Source organism: Podarcis tiliguerta, assembly GCF_965153285.1.
Source record: "Podarcis tiliguerta genome assembly, chromosome: 2".
NCBI lineage: Eukaryota > Metazoa > Chordata > Lepidosauria > Squamata > Lacertidae > Podarcis > Podarcis tiliguerta.
The window spans coordinates 46,388,500-46,404,439 of record NC_139535.1 but is presented as its reverse complement, the minus strand read 5'-3'; the positions used below and the strand labels follow the sequence as shown (position 1 = coordinate 46,404,439).

Genomic DNA, 15,940 nt, shown 5'->3' with positions numbered 1-15,940 from the left:
ATTAAATTCTGCAGCTGGTCAAATGACACTGAAGCATGCCAATGTAAAATTGTAGTTTTAGCACAGAGATCACCCACAATTCGTTAGCTGTGAAGAATGCTATAAATAAAAGAATTTATCTGTAATTTTGGGATCTGCTGTGAATCAAAGTTCTTTGGTTTAAAATTTTGCACTGTTGCTATGGTGTTTAGATAATACCACATGGCATATATTAATAACAGATTTCTTGAAAATAACATTTGCAGTTAATTTTCTATGCCTTCTCTCAATTGTTCTATTTCAGTGAGTGACGTAATAAGATCCCCCACACCCCTGCTCTAAAAGCGCACAGAGTGTATCTCTACAATATACATTCAGCGAGCAGCTGCTTTAGAATGTGTTAGAATTGACAACTTTGCCATAGTTTCATTCAAAGTGGTGTTGCCAGCTGGGAGGTATCAAAAACAAAGTTTTTGATAAGTAAGCATCGCTGTGGATTTGTGTATCTGTTTTTGTGGGTTATGTTCTTTTCTGTGTTTGTGTACCTCTGATTTGCACGTGCAAGAAAGCTATGTAAGCAGCTATATAGCTTTGTAAGAAACTAGCTTGAGCACAAAGCTATGATTTGTATGTACCATAAAGGTAAAGGGACCCCTTACCATTAGGTCCAGTCGTGACCGACTCTGGGGTTGCGGCGCTCATCTCGCTTTATTGGCCGAGGGAGCTGTACCATACTCAGGGCTTTTTTGCAGCCAAAACTTGCTAAAACTCAGTTCCGGCACCTCTCAAGTAAGCACCATTGCTATGTTTAGAGAATGAGGGAGGTGATCATAGCAAGATCCAGGACCTCTTTTTCCAGAACAATAGCACCACTGACCATACTATATATGCAAAGCTAAAAGTGCTATTGTGTTTAAGCAAGTGAAAAAGGGAGTGTGAGCCTTTTGACAAATGGATAGCTACTAGGAGAAGCATAATTTTTTTCCTTTTTTTAAAAAAAATCTTTCTGGCCAAGTTTGTTTGATGCCTTCCCTGTGTATTTTTTTTTTTTTTTTTTTTTGCCCAATATAATAATACGCTTTTCTTAGCCATGGGGTATAGGTATTTTGAATCAATGAAGAAATACTCATAAATCTTAGGAGGCTCAAACAGATGTTTTAGAGACGTTATTATAGTTAGGTTTATTCAACTGACACATTATATGAACCTTGAAACACCCCTTATTACTACCGGTATTTTTATGTAGATTTATTCATCATAATGAAATATCAGTAGTAACTCTTAAGTGTACATATGCCTACTGCAAACATTCATCCCAAGAAAAGTATTCCCTCACCAAATTTTACCTCTTAAAAAGTGTGATTGTTCCACGTCCTTGTCTCTTTTCTTACTAATTAAGGCAGAAGCCTTAATTAACTTGATATGGACAGGGCTAAAAATCCCAGAGGAGTTTAAGGGACAAACAAGATGAGATGTCACTCACATAACTAGCAGTTATGGTAAAGTCCCTCCCCCCCCCCCCAATTTGGTAATTTGTAGGTCTGGGACTCCTAATCCATACTGGGATTGTTGGTGGGGGGTGGGCTCTACCCTTTGCAACCTCACTGTTGTCCCACTCTGGTTTGCGGTCCCTGTGCTTGCTATTTGCGTTGGAAGAAAGTCTTCAGATAGTGCAAGTAAGAGCTTTTCTTCCCATGCAAATAGCAAGCACACGGATCCCTGCTTCAGATTGGGACCTCAGATTGGGACAAAGAGTTAAAGCCCCCAGCCTCTGCCAGGGTACCAGTGCAGATCTGAAGGCCTGCTATTTACTTTTACAAAGCCATTCACACAATTGATTCGTATGAATGATATCTGATCTAGTTTGGCCCTAAGTGCAAGACTCTGTGCCAAACACTCTCCACAGTACTTTTTCATGAAAATTAAATGACAATCTATCATGTACTTAAAACTGAGCACATTCTTGAGTGCTGTGCTTCAGTAGGATTTGGGAAATCTACAAAAGTATCTTTTGTTTTGTTTTGTTTTGTTGTTTTTCTATTACAATCTAATAACTTTTAGGTGGAACAGTTGTGCTTTTAATTTCAAGTGGAAAATATTAACCAATGTTTTTGTAGATATTGCCAGACTCTTTATGGATGAATTTGGCAAGTTAAGCACTTATATGGTGTTCAGCGCTCCATTATATAGAAGTGTATTGGGCAGAGATTTGTATATATTTCTATTCTCTTCATGCTGTAGAATGAAAATTGGCTTTTAACCAAAATGAATATATATTATAAATATTAAATCTTCAGAGAAGTGTTGTTGTTTTTAAAATCGAACTGGCATAGCAGTTGAATTCTGAGTTGTTGTTTTTTGGTAGAAGAATCAGCTAGTAAACAATATATTAGCCTGGATCATAATATTATCAGTTCAAACACAACTTCAAATTGGGAATCGTTGTGTCAGCTGGCATCATTTACCCCAATGCAATGCTTAAGGGTTTGAAAAGCACAAGGAATGACTTTGTGATTCTTTCTCTGGCTTTCCCATGATTTTGACCTTGAGCAGGGACCAATAATCATTTGGAGAATGGTTGGAATGGCCTCCACATGACACAAGAACATTCTTCTACTGCTATTCCTACAATAGAATTTGTCAACACCACAACATTATTCTGTATAATGTGCAGTATCTTCATGCTACTACTTTGCTACTCCAGTGCTACGCTGTCAGAAGCTGTTATGGAGACACTCGGTATGATATGGGAAAACATTGTACATATTACAGTGTCTGAGATAAGCCGTCAGGTGGAGGTCCACTCAAGTGGTTTCTGGGAGATGTAGTATATAACATGAGTCACAGGGAGGCCATAAAATTAGATACACAAAACTGATCATCTACATTTCCATATTACTTCATCCATGTTATGACTGTTCAATTATATTTTACTGTCAGAAGCACAAGGAAATAAAAGATCCAGAGTCAGATAATGTGGCCTCCCCTTTTCAGTTACCATTTTTGTTTTTTCATAGGTTAAGGGCAGTGCATCTACAGAAGCCTGGCAAGCTTTTGGTTTTATTTGGTTTTATTTATTGCCCTTTTGTCCTCTCTTCATTCAGAAAACTTGGAATGACCTATATGGAGTTTGCAGGCTGAGTTGTTGCAGTATTATGATCATAAACATTCCATCCAAACACTGAGAAGGCCAAGAACTGCTTAGCTATAATGGTGCAACAGCATTATCTGCTTTCAGGCCATTATTTTGCTTTATACCTGCCCATTCCCTGTGTACATTAAATGTATTGTGCAAACTGGAAAGCTATTATATACTTGTGAATGAAAATAAACAATGTTTTATAAGCCTCACTCAAAGGGGAAAAGTTGAGAACCTGTTCGAACCTGCAAAGTAAAGTTATATGGGGGCACCTTACTTTGAGAGCCTTATAATTCATAAGAATTAGCTGCCAATGTTTTCCTCTCCTGCATGCTTTTCTTGATCTGATAAACAGAGAACATAATTTAAGGAATGTGTAAAGTCCCTCACAACAATTTGTACAAGTAGACCGATATCTCAATATTTTCTGCAAACAAGGGTAATTTTCCCAACAGATTCCAATCAATTTTCCATTGGCCTTGACCAAAGATAGAATCAAAAGTGAAAAATGAGGTGTATCCCTTCTTCAGTGCTACAGTTCTCCACTGTTCTGCTGAAATATCCACCTCCTGTTACAAAATGGTGTAAGAACCTGCTCCTAAGAACCAGAGCTATCCATTTATGTGAAGGCCCTTAATGCACTTCCTTGAAAGTACATTCGCAGTAGTAGAGCACCTGCTTTGCACAGAAAAGGTCCCAGGGTTCACTCTTCAACCAGTGAACCCCTCTTCAACCAGTGCTTTAGTGTCAGCTTTGGGAGGGAACCACGTGGAGCGGTGAGGGAGGAAGGGGACACCCGCCTAGCCAACCAGATCAGCCGAATCAATCTTGGAGATCAATGGGGTGACATAGTCAGAGCCAGATCACCCTCATATCTTGTAAACAATATTAAGCCGGCTGGACCAATAGCTTGACTTTGTACCAGACAGCTTCCTGTATGCCCAGTTGCCTTATCTCACCCCACTTCAGCAGAGCTGCCACCATGGCAATGAATCAGCATGACTGGGGAGTAGCAGGGAAGGAGGCCTTGCCCACCTTCATAGTGATGATAAAAGAAAAGATCAATAAATGGTGTTGCTGTGGGCTTCTCACCAGTGTGTGGTCCCTCAATCCTGCCTGTAATTTTGTGCCTTAAAAACAAATACAGTCATTCAACTGTGGCAGGGAATAAACAGCTTTTGGAGACACCAGAGGAAAGCATCAAAATTATACAGGGAAGGGTCCAGTGTTTTGAAAGAATTTTTTTTCTGTTCTGCCTGCCATTTGTATTACTCTGCTTCCACTATTTTTTTGTTCCTTTTCCAACTTCTGATTTTTTTTGTTTCTTTGTGCTATCCCCCCATTGAAATAGAATCCTAGTGTTGGTGGCCATTCGTTTACCCACTTGCCAATTCAGGAAATCCCATTCCTACAACACCCCCTCATCAGTGCAGCCCCTTTCCCCCCTCACATTATGCCTTGGGGAAAAGAAAGAAAAAAGCACATAGTTGTCACAGCACTATTCTTCGTTTCCCAGAAGAAGCACAGCAGTTCTGTGACAGCTGACAGCCTTACTCTCTCCCTTCCAACCACTGGGGAGTGTAGCTGCTGCAGTGCATAGCTATGGCCCCTGTGATTGTGGTTGTCACTCCTTGTCTTCGGTGATGAAAGGATGAGGGAGAGGATGAGTCCAGATACTGTGCTGTGTTTACCTGACCTGGGAAGCACAGCAAGGGCAGCAGAAGGAGAGCAGACAGGTCCAGCTTGCATCCTACCTGCTCACCTAAGGGCAATTGCTACTTGCCCCAGGCAAGATACACACTGCATGGCTTCTTTCAAGGAAGGGGACTCAACACATTGCACGGTTCTCCAAACTTCTAGATGTGATCTACACTGAACTGAGCAAAGAACACACAGCACAGGCACCTCTTTAATCAGCAGGGTTATTGGAGAAGACCCATAAGGAAAATTATTGTGGTTTATGTGGTTATAAGAGTGAATAAAAGGGGAGCCTTTTCATCCAAAGTGCTGTTGGATTCTGAGTTACTTGGAAATGTAGCATTGGCAGGGAAAAGTAGAGGAACTTGCCAATATTAAGAAGGCCAGCTTGTTAGAAACAGATGTGTTGCCAAAGAAAAGTGTGTGTTCATGGCAGTGTGGAAATGACCACCCTTGTTACATACTTAACAAAGCCAGATTAAATAATATACAGGGGTACCTCGGGTTACATATGCTTCAGGTTACATACGCTTCAGGTTATAGACTCTGCTAACCCAGAAATAGTACCTCGGGTTAAGAACTTTCCTTCAGGATGAGAACAGAAATCGTGCTCCGGCGGCGCAGCGGCAGCAGTAGGCCCCATTAGCTAAAGTGGTGCTTCAGGGTAAGAACAGTTTTAGGTTAAGAATGGATCTCCGGAACGAATTAAGTACTTAAACCGAGGTTCCACTGTATACAGATACTGCATTTTTAATTCTTGCATTGTACTGACTAGGTCAATACATTTTAAAATAATATAATAGAGACTGCAGCCCTATTCAGGTGTTCTTCTTCTGAACATGCATATGGGAGGAAGAGGAATCATGTCCACTCACAGCCTCTGGCCCCACCATTTGGAGGAAGGATCTGAAAGGGCCTATGAAGTGTAAAGTGCATGTCTGTAGGCTTTGTCTCAGCAATCACGGCCTAACCAAGGATCTGTTACCGTGGGGACAGAGCCTATGCATTAACAGTTTGTAGACATGTAGACCCTTTCACAACTTCTACTAAGCAAATATAGGGGGCAGGGCTGGAGCCAGCAGCTGCTGCAAATGGTCACAATCTCGCTCCTCTCTCTATGCATACTCTGAATAAAGTTTGAACAGGATTGCAATGACCTGACAAAATGGCATTGGAGGAAAATATTTCTGATTCTTCAAGGTTGCCAAAGAGATAAGCAGCTTATTCAGTTTAACAGTGACTTGTTCCTACAAGAGTGGTGAGAACTGCAAATGAAAATGGCAGACAAAGTTCTAGCTTCATGCAGAATTCTCTTCCCTGTGTACATGTATCTTCTTGAGGATACTCTTGAGGATTTCTCCAACCTATGCATTTCTGTAATTCTTTAGATACTGTTGTGTAAGATTTCATTTTTGCCTGGAGTCTCTTAATTGCAACTTTCTCAAATTCAGAAGAACCCTGCTTATTGGTTGCATCCCCAAACTCACTGTGAGTAAGGCCTAAGGGCACAGACTTCTCTACAATGTTAATCTCTTGTTGATCCACCATTGTTTGTTTGTTGAATACATATCATTGTTTGCACATACAGTGGTACCTCGGGTTAAGAACTTAATTCATTCTGGAGGTCCGTTCTTAACCTGAAACTGTTCTTAACCTGAAGCACCACTTTAGCTAATGGGGCCTCCTGCTGCCGCCACGCCGCTGCTGCGCGATTTCTGTGCTCATCCTGAAGCAAAGTTCTTAACCCGAGGTACTATTTCTGGGTTAGCAGAGTCTGTAACCTGAAGCGTATGTAACCCGAGGTACCACTGTACCTCAGGAGTGTGTATGTATGTGTGTGTGTTGTGGGAAGGCTACTAAACTGGACTCCCAAGTTTCCTAAGTGGAGGCTTGAGCCAGAACTTAATATAAAAATATCCCTTAGATACTGAACCCAAACCTAGATGCTGACCCAAGGCTTACACATATGTGAGGGGCAAATGACCCCTGCCCCTTGCTCTAATTGGCTAGGACTTTAGGTCAGGGCTAGACTAGATTCATCTCCTGGTGGGGAAAACATCAGGTTTGCGATGCAATGGCAACGATAAATGTAGCTGTGTGTCACAGTACTGCACTAGTGCAAAAATGTGAGTTTTCCTGTTTTCCAAGGACATCAGTGGCCACTAGGTGACAATGTTGATCCAGCTTACGAGCCATCCATTGCTAACGGAACAAATACTAAACTCGAAGAAAGCACTTTAAGGTCTCCATGTTTAATTATCCATGTTTTGTCTGCTCTGGGGAATTCCAGCTGCTTTTTCCTTCCAGCTTTTCTAAAGGATGTTATTCCTTTCCAATAAATCAGCATTTTATACATGTAGAATGGTACAAAATTCACTGCCTGCAAGTACTGATAATTTTTCAACAGCATTTTGAAAGAATTAAGAATTTTTTTTGGGGGGGGCGATAGAGTTGCAGTTGGAAAGGCCTTTCTTGCAGCCCTATGGCACAGTTGAGATCCCTAAGCTTTCTGCTCAAGACAAAATAGAAGGGTGATAGTCTCTCATCCCCCCACAGGTAGAGCATGTGCTCAAACTGGGTGGGCTGCTTGTACATCTGGGAGAAGGAGCTAGAGGAAGGAAGTGCAGGGCAAGACATGGGAAAGGAAAGGAGCTGGTCTCTCTGGTCACTTCTGCACAGTTAGCACTTTTGTGTGGATCTCTCACCCATTCATGTAGATGCTTCTGTACATCCCCCAAACAATAAAGTGCTGCTTCATAACCCACACCCAAGTATGTGGGTGCATTGCAATAAATAGCAATTGCACGACAACTGAATTTGGATGCTAGGTGTGGTTGTAATCTGCCCTGAGCCATGGGCACTGCTAGAATGATGTCCTGGCGGGCTGGTTGGTATAGTGTCAGGTAGCACAAATTGGTTGTCAAATTGCCACACAGAAGAGATAATTAGGACTGATTTCTGGACGCGTTAATTCACAGAGGAAGGGAAATGCTGCCGACAGAATGATACTCAAGGTTGCTCTGCAGTACAATTCTCTTGCACAATTCTCGCCCATTCTCCGTTTTGCTCCACGTTAAAATAATCACATCTTAATTAGGCTGGTAAATGATGTGCGCAAGTGCAGCTTGGGAAATGGTGGTGAGGCAAGTGGTGGGGCAGCGTTAGAGTCCTAGGAACAGATTGCTTTCCCTTCAACATTTGGGCTAAAATTATCCCAGGTTGCTTTTTTCAACAATCTGACAACTCACTGGTGCGCATCCAGCAGTTAAAAGCTGTCTCTTTCCTTGCTGTGCTATCAGGAGCCTGAGGCTGGCTGCTCAGGCACAAACATATGCTGCTGTTTTTCACTTTTTGATGGTGATTGGGTAGCTTCCGCACTTGTAGGGCTTCGTGCCACATCATCCATGTTTCTTCTATTGCCATTTGGCCAAATTCATATTTTTACTTGTAATATTTATTAGATTAATAGCTGGTCAGGTCTCTAAACAGAAGGGAGAGCCCCACATAAATTTTAATTGAGCATCAATTGGGAGCTGCTTTTGATCATTCCCACACTAGGCTGAATTTGATTGACTAAAATCTGCTGACTACTGGCCCGAGTAATCTAATGCCACTCTAATTAAACTGTCTTCCTGTTTGTTTGTTTGTTTGTTTGTTTGTTGTATTAATTACCCAATATAGTGTAATTTCCTTGTCTATGCAGTGTTCAGGACAGAATATTAGTTGAGAAAATGCTTTTGAAATGTCTTTTTTAAATCATTTAAGTAGGTAACAATCTATGCAGAGTCTACATGGAGTACTAAAATGATCATTCCAGGGATCAGTAAAGCATTGCAGAAAATGTATATTGTCTTAAACTAGTGTCTAATTAGTAATGTGTCGTGTTTTCAATCTTACGCTATCTGTTTTTATTTTCTTTTAAATATAAACCTAGTGAAGCATGAACTGATCCCTATTACAATTTGTAATACTGTTGCACTCCACCCCAATCTAAGATCCCAGGGGTTCCAATGCCTACCCATGGCTTGTCTTTTCTTTTCTGAATAAGGCACAGTGGAGACTATGGATATATGGTTTATTTACACATATATACAACCTGAGCCTATAATGGAGGGGTTCATAGCATTATCATTCCAAAAGGGTCTTGTTTTTCCCATGGCTACAGTCTTGGATGCCAGCAGAAATCAACCATGGCTCTGACCTTGAAGAAGCTGGCGTGATTTGTTTTTTTAGGCCTTGCTAAATCCATTGATCCAGCCCTACACTTACTAATTTTAGAAAGTACAGTAAGGGGAGAACATGGTACAGTGTGACAATTCTTGCTCCCTGCAAACGCGTAACAATATTCTCTCTTGGTGTGTGTTCCCTTCCCCTCACAGAACCTTAGCAGTTCCCCAGTGCGCCTTAGAACTTCCCTGTTTTCTAGCTTCTGCCTTTTTGGGTGGAAAAGCTTTCCAGGGAAAAACCGAGTTTGGAAAATGTGTGATTTCATCCCTGCTGCTTTTATTGAGAAAGTGACACTGCAATACTCTGATGAGAATAGCTAACTTTTCAAATGCCAGTCCCCAGGGCCCAGATTTCAAACAGGGGCACGATTAGAAATGCAAGAGCACATTTCTCAGCCAGAGTAATCATGTCAGAGTTTGACTCCATTAATGCTCCAAAGCTATTCTGTTTGACCGAGAACACTTAGCTTAATTAGACAGTGCAATGCAGGATTGTTGGCAATTTTTAGAAAGTGAGATTTCCCTCCATCAGTTGAGATGAGAGAGCTCTAGAGCTGGCGACTAAAAATGATTTATTCTTACAAGCTTTTCCTCCGTGGCTGAGTTGCCTGCATTATGATGGTTAATAGGAAAATATGAAGCATTTGTTGTGGTGCTTCGTGATGGTGAATGTACAATTCCACATATACTAACTTCAGTGTGATATTTTAAATGATAGGATGTTTTAAATGGTATTTGTGTTCGTCAGGTTAATGTAGACTGCTTTGGAAGGCTTGCCTTAAAAATTGTGGGCGGGGGGGAGTATAAATAGCTTTTAAAATAGCATGCCACAAGGCTGCAATCTACTAATTGTGCAGCTTTTTCAGGCCAGTCAATAATGATTAAAAAGCATAGATCTATATATTCGTACCATTCTAAACATTAAGAGAACCAGACTGACTGCTCTGAAGATGTTAGATCTAAATTAGCTGTAGAGGGACATTTCCCCCAAGTGTGAATTCTACATATTACATTATATTAAAAACAGTGAGACTTCAGTCCTCAGCATAACTTACTTCCAGGTAGACATGTCTTGCCATAGGATAGCAACAGAGTAAGTGTCCATTCTGCTGCTGATTACAGATCTGCCATTTTCAGATTAGCCACTCAAAATACTTCAATGTTTTAAATAGTATGGTTGGCAGAAATGATGCTTTTTAAATTGTTATTGAACAGAATGAAAAATGTACACAATTAGCAGATGGGAACCTGTCAGACCCAGTGGAAGTGAGTGCATGTGTAATGCCAACAGAACTATTTCATGCTATGTAGCCAAATCAGTTCTCAGAGTATGAATCTTTACCATCCCCTCTGTTTTGCTACTCATAGCAGCCATGTTGCGCTGGTACCCACAGCATTTTTATCAAGACTTGAGTACTGGCATCTGCCGCTGCCCCTTGTCAAAATAGAGCACTGGGTTTTTATGTAATGTGTTACGTTTTTATACTGAAAACCACCCTGTGCACTTCAGATGAAGGATGGTATATAAATTTTAAAAATAAATAAATAAATAATCAAAACAGCACCTTTCCCGCAAAGGATAGAGGTGTCAGCAAGCCCTGTAGAATCCAAAGCTTTGTGGAAGTAACTAAAAAAAAAAAAAAGCCTGGATGGTAGAATGGAAAACTGGGTAGTGAAGGATTGGGGTATCCTAAAAGATGGTAGTTGGCTAAGGGGACTATCCAGACCCAAGACCCACTGGGATGTTGGTGAATCTCCAGCTCAGCCAGCTGGTCCACATTCTATGTGGAGATTAAGGACAGGAAAATGGTATCCGCTGCTTTAAGCAAGGTTGCCCATAGCTGTCTACTTTTCAACAGTTCTACCCAAAATAGCTGGTCCTTCAGTAAAAGATTCCAGTGCCTTTGTAATATAAGCAATTCACCTCCTCCCGCTATCAGCACTGCACTTTTGAACAATTTTCTATTACAAAATGTTGCCCATGTAAGCAGTTGTCTAAGAGGAAGGTCTAGTTAAGAAACAAACAAGTGTCGATTCAGAGACGCCATCTGTCGGACGTGTTCCAAAAGGGGCCACATCGCTAAGGTCTGCCGATCGGCTCCATCTGACATCCCCCCTTCACTGACTCGTAAGTCCAAGTCTTCACTCCAGTCTGCCAAGGAAAGCTGTTTCGCTCTCACCAACTGCCGCTGCCCGTCTGGAACCACGATTGGCCAAACCGACTCATCTACGTGATGCAAGCTGAATGTCACGGTGCTCATTGAAGGAGCTCCATGTGACATGGAGATCGACACTGGGTCTGCCCTGTCCATCGTGTCTTGGAGCACCATCAAAAGACTGGTACCCAGAGTGTCCAAAAGGCAACTCGACTCTCACTGCGTACACCTGAGAGACTACTAGGGAAACGACATTCCCGTGGTAGGCGTTGGCCGGTTCCGGATCACCTTCAAGGATTTTTCGGGCCTGCTCCAACTGGTGGTGGTCGAAGGTCAGCCGCCAAGCCTCCTAGGGCTAGACTGTTTTGATGCCCTCGGCCTGGAAGTCACCGGCATTAACTGCATCTCTAATGCAGAGACTGAGGGTCTGGTCAAAGACTTTGCTGAGGTTTTTGAAGGCACTTTGGGGCAATATACAGGTACGCCCATCTCCTTTAGCCTTGATCCACATGTCGCCCCCATCAATAAAGAAGAGCTGTTTAAAGAATTGCTGTGTCGTCTGACATGTTTGCCCACAACTTAACAATGACCATTCTACAGATGGGGTGTCACCACAGGGAAAAGCCCGTTCTTGTTTAACTAGCCACCACACTTCCTTTGGATGGGGCAGAAGGAGAAGGGCCTCTGATGAGGACTGCAGGCTCTGGGCTAGTGGCAAGAGGTGGCCCTTGAGATATTGAGTTCTTGAACCACATAAGGCTTTATATTTATAGGTCAAAACCAGCAGTCTGAGCCTGGAAACCAATCAGTAGCAAGTGCAGTTAGGCCAGAATTGGTTGTTATAAGTCTTCTAGTCCCAGTTAGTAATCTAGCCTCTGAATTATGCCCTTGCTGGAGAAATGTCTTCAGAGGCAGTCCAGATATAAAAAAGTGCAACAATTGAACCTAAAGGTTACCAGAGAATGGGCAACCGAAACAAGTGTGAAGGTTCATGTAGTGTGCATTATTTGAGATTGACAGATACAGTTAATGGTTTCAGATTGATACAGTACTATATAGCCAAATAGTGAGTACTTTTTGATTTTCTCTTCAAATCATATTAGGTAGGTTACCTAGGGATTTTTGTATTTGGAAACAACACCTCTGAAACAGACACTATATAGAAACTACTTCATGTAAATGATTTTTTTTTTCCATGAAAAAGGTGCTAACTTGTGTTTCTACTGTCCTGCCTGCCAAGCTTTAAGTTCTCCTAAGGAGCCCCTTCTTAGTGCCACATTTCTCAGAGTTGCACATTATGTGCAGCCTCTCTTTACTGTGTCTCTACGTGCTGCGGGCTTCCTCCACCAACAATACGGTAAAGGACCTTCCTCATGGTGGTGTCCCACTTCTGGAGTGCATCCCCCTCTGAGGTGTGACTGGCGCCATATCCCCTCATTCCAGTTCCATCTTAAAAAGTGGTTGTTTTCTCAAGCATTTTGTTGTTCAGAATGTTGTATGTTGCCCCACCACATGGTTAATTGTACTGATTATCCTGTTTCAGTTATTTTTACTTAGGTTGTCTTCACACCATACATTTAAAGCACATAGCTCCCCCCCCCCTCCAAAGCATCATGGAGACTGATGTTTACTCCTCACAGAGCTACAATTCCCAGCACCCCTAAACAAAGTACAGTTCCCAGGATTGGTTTGACAACACTTACATCTCGCCCCAGGTCTTGGGTGCCAATTAATGCAATGCAAAAGATATGCAATGGATTTTGGATAAATCCATTCAAATGTTTAAAATAGCTAAGAATATATCCAGTTAACACACATTCTTTGTTAGCATGCAGATGTTATATACTATAGTCATTCTGTTTTTACCATGACATCCATGAGATATTTGATAGGGTTTGATTGATTTTGCAAGATTCTCATTAAGATTGGCTGCTAAGCATTAGCAGCCCAGGCATGTGAACATAATCTGGTCTTGTGTGAGAGAGAAAAATCGGCCACTTTTCTTACAGAATACTAATGAGACCTGTTCTATAGCATGCAGCCATTTTAACTGTCTTACCCTTTCACTAGTACTAATAAAACACAGAGAGAAATAGTGTGGTGTTTTCAAATGAGCATTCCTTAGCTTGAAGTGTATGTCGAGTTCTTATTAACCTTGGTAAAATGCTTTTCACTCCACAGGTAATCCAAGAAAGAAAAATGCTTTGTACTTTGTAATTCTTTTGCTTTGCGCTTTCGTTCCTACCCATGCTTGGGCTTTGGATGAGTGATTTCTGCTGAACTGGAAAAACGTCTGCTCAGATTCTTTATTACCAGGAAAGAAACGGAGAAAGCTAGTCTTTGTTTTAGTTTGTTGATAGCTCTATGGGATTCTAAATAATAGATCTCTGCCCAGGGAGTAGGCATCCCATGGAAGCATTTGAATTTAAGAGCTGGGAAAGTGTGGAGCCAATAGCAGAGTTGGTTAGAGCACGGTGCTGATAACACCAAGTTTACAGGTACTATGCCCATATGGAAAAGTTGCATATTCCTGCATTGCTGGTAGTTGGACTAGATGATCCTCAGGGTCCCTTCCAGTTCTACAATTCTATGAAGATGGTTTATCCAGCAGCTCCCCATATGACATCTGGTGGTGGGACCTGGCAGGTAGATGTAATTCATTTATCATGAAGGATAAAAGGATGGGAAAGGGGGAAATTCTCCTCCCTGAGAGCTAGTAACTTGAGTTTTCAACCCATCTGGAATTTTTCTTACTAGGTGGAAGAATGTGTACATGCTACCACATTAACTATTATGACTTAGAGAGCTATATTAGGGGTTGTCCTGCAAGAGCACTGTAGTTTGTGAACTGTCCTGTTCTGCTCCCCTGATATTCCTTGCAATACAAACTCCCTTCTTCACCTTCCATCTGTCATAACGATGGACATTTAGCTCCTTCTTTAAATAGTTGTCTGTTTTATGTACCATAACAAAGACATTTCTAGCTGTTTTCACATGTGAGAGATGGGTATCAGAAAAAATCAAGTTGGTGTAAGAAGCAGACTGGAGGAGGGCAAATGTTGTCCCTATTTTCAAAAAGGGGAAAAGAGAGGACCCAAATAATTACCGCCCAGTCAGTCTGACATCAATACCAGGGAAGATTCTGGAGCAGATCATTAAGCGAACAGTCTGTGAGCACCTAGAAAGGAATGCTGTGATCACCAATAGTCAGCATGGATTTCTGAAAAATAAGTCATGTCAGACGAACCTGATCTCATTTTTTGACAGAATTACAAGCCTGGTAGATGAAGGGAACGCAGTGGATGTAGTCTACCTTGATTTCAGCAAGGCATTTGACAAGGTGCCCCATGATATTCTTGTAAAGAAGCTGGTAAAATGCGGTCTTGACTCTGCTACCACTCAATGGATTTGTAACTGGCTGACTGACCGGACCCAAAGGGTGCTCATCAATGGTTCCTCTTCATCCTGGAGAAGAGTGACTAGTGGGGTGCCACAGGGTTCTGTCTTGGGGCCGGTCTTATTCAACATCTTTATCAACGACTTGGATGATGGACTCAAGGGCATCCTGATCAAATTTGCAGATGACACCAAACTGGGAGGGGTGGCTAACACCCCAGAGGACAGGATCACACTTCAAAATGACCTTGACAGATTAGAGAACTGGGCCAAAACAAACAAGATGAATTTTAACAGGGAGAAATGTAAAGTATTGCACTTGGGCAAAAAAAATGAGAGGCACAAATACAAGATGGGTGACACCTGGCTTGAGAGCAGTACATGTGAAAAGGATCTAGGAGTCTTGGTTGACCACAAACTTGACATGAGCCAACAGTGTGACGCGGCAGCTAAAAAAGCCAATGCAATTCTGGGCTGCATCAATAGGAGTATAGCATCTAGATCAAGGGAAGTTATAGTGCCACTGTATTCTGCTCTGGTCAGACCTCACCTGGAGTACTGTGTCCAGTTCTGGGCACCACAGTTCAAGAAGGACACTGACAAACTGGAACGTGTCCAGAGGAGGGCAACCAAAATGGTCAAAGGCCTGGAAACGATGCCTTATGAGGAACGGCTAAGGGAGCTGGGCATGTTTAGCCTGGAGAAGAGGAGGTTAAGGGGTGATATGATAGCCATGTTCAAATATATAAAAGGATGTCACATAGAGGAGGGAGAAAGGTTGTTTTCTGCTGCTCCAGAGAAGCGGACACGGAGCAATGGATCCAAACTACAAGAAAGAAGATTCCACCTAAACATTAGGAAGAACTTCCTGACAGTAAGAGCTGTTCGACAGTGGAATTTGCTGCCAAGGAGTGTGGTGGAGTCTCCTTCTTTGGAGGTCTTTAAGCAGAGGCTTGACAACCATATGTCAGGAGTGCTCTGATGGTGTTTCCTGCTTGGCAGGGGGTTGGACTCGATGGCCCTTGTGGTCTCTTCCAACTCTATGATTCTATGATTCTATGATTCTAAGAATCAAATTAATGGGTTTTGTTTATAGACTTCAGTGTAGCTAAAGTATATTTGAGATAGGAAAATGTGTTGTGCATACATGCACATGTGTCTGAGATTGCACAAATTTACGTAAAAATTGCATATTTATAGGTATGGTTGGTGGTTTAGGCCAGTTTTCAGAGGGGGAGGAGGAACTCTGGCTCTTGTTGTTATGGCTTACTCTGAGCTATTGGGTGCCAGCAGTATTTTCTGGGTCCCATACACCGTTATGTAGACTGGGCCCTCAACTTTGTCCA

The 15,940-nt window shown here is 41.9% G+C and overlaps 1 long non-coding RNA gene across 2 annotated transcripts in view; it reads left to right on the top strand.

The window, feature by feature from the left end:
- LOC310668600 overlaps positions 1-15,940 on the top strand; it is a 33,187-nt gene that overhangs the window by 4,046 nt on the left and 13,201 nt on the right. The gene's annotated exons all lie outside the window — the stretch shown is intronic.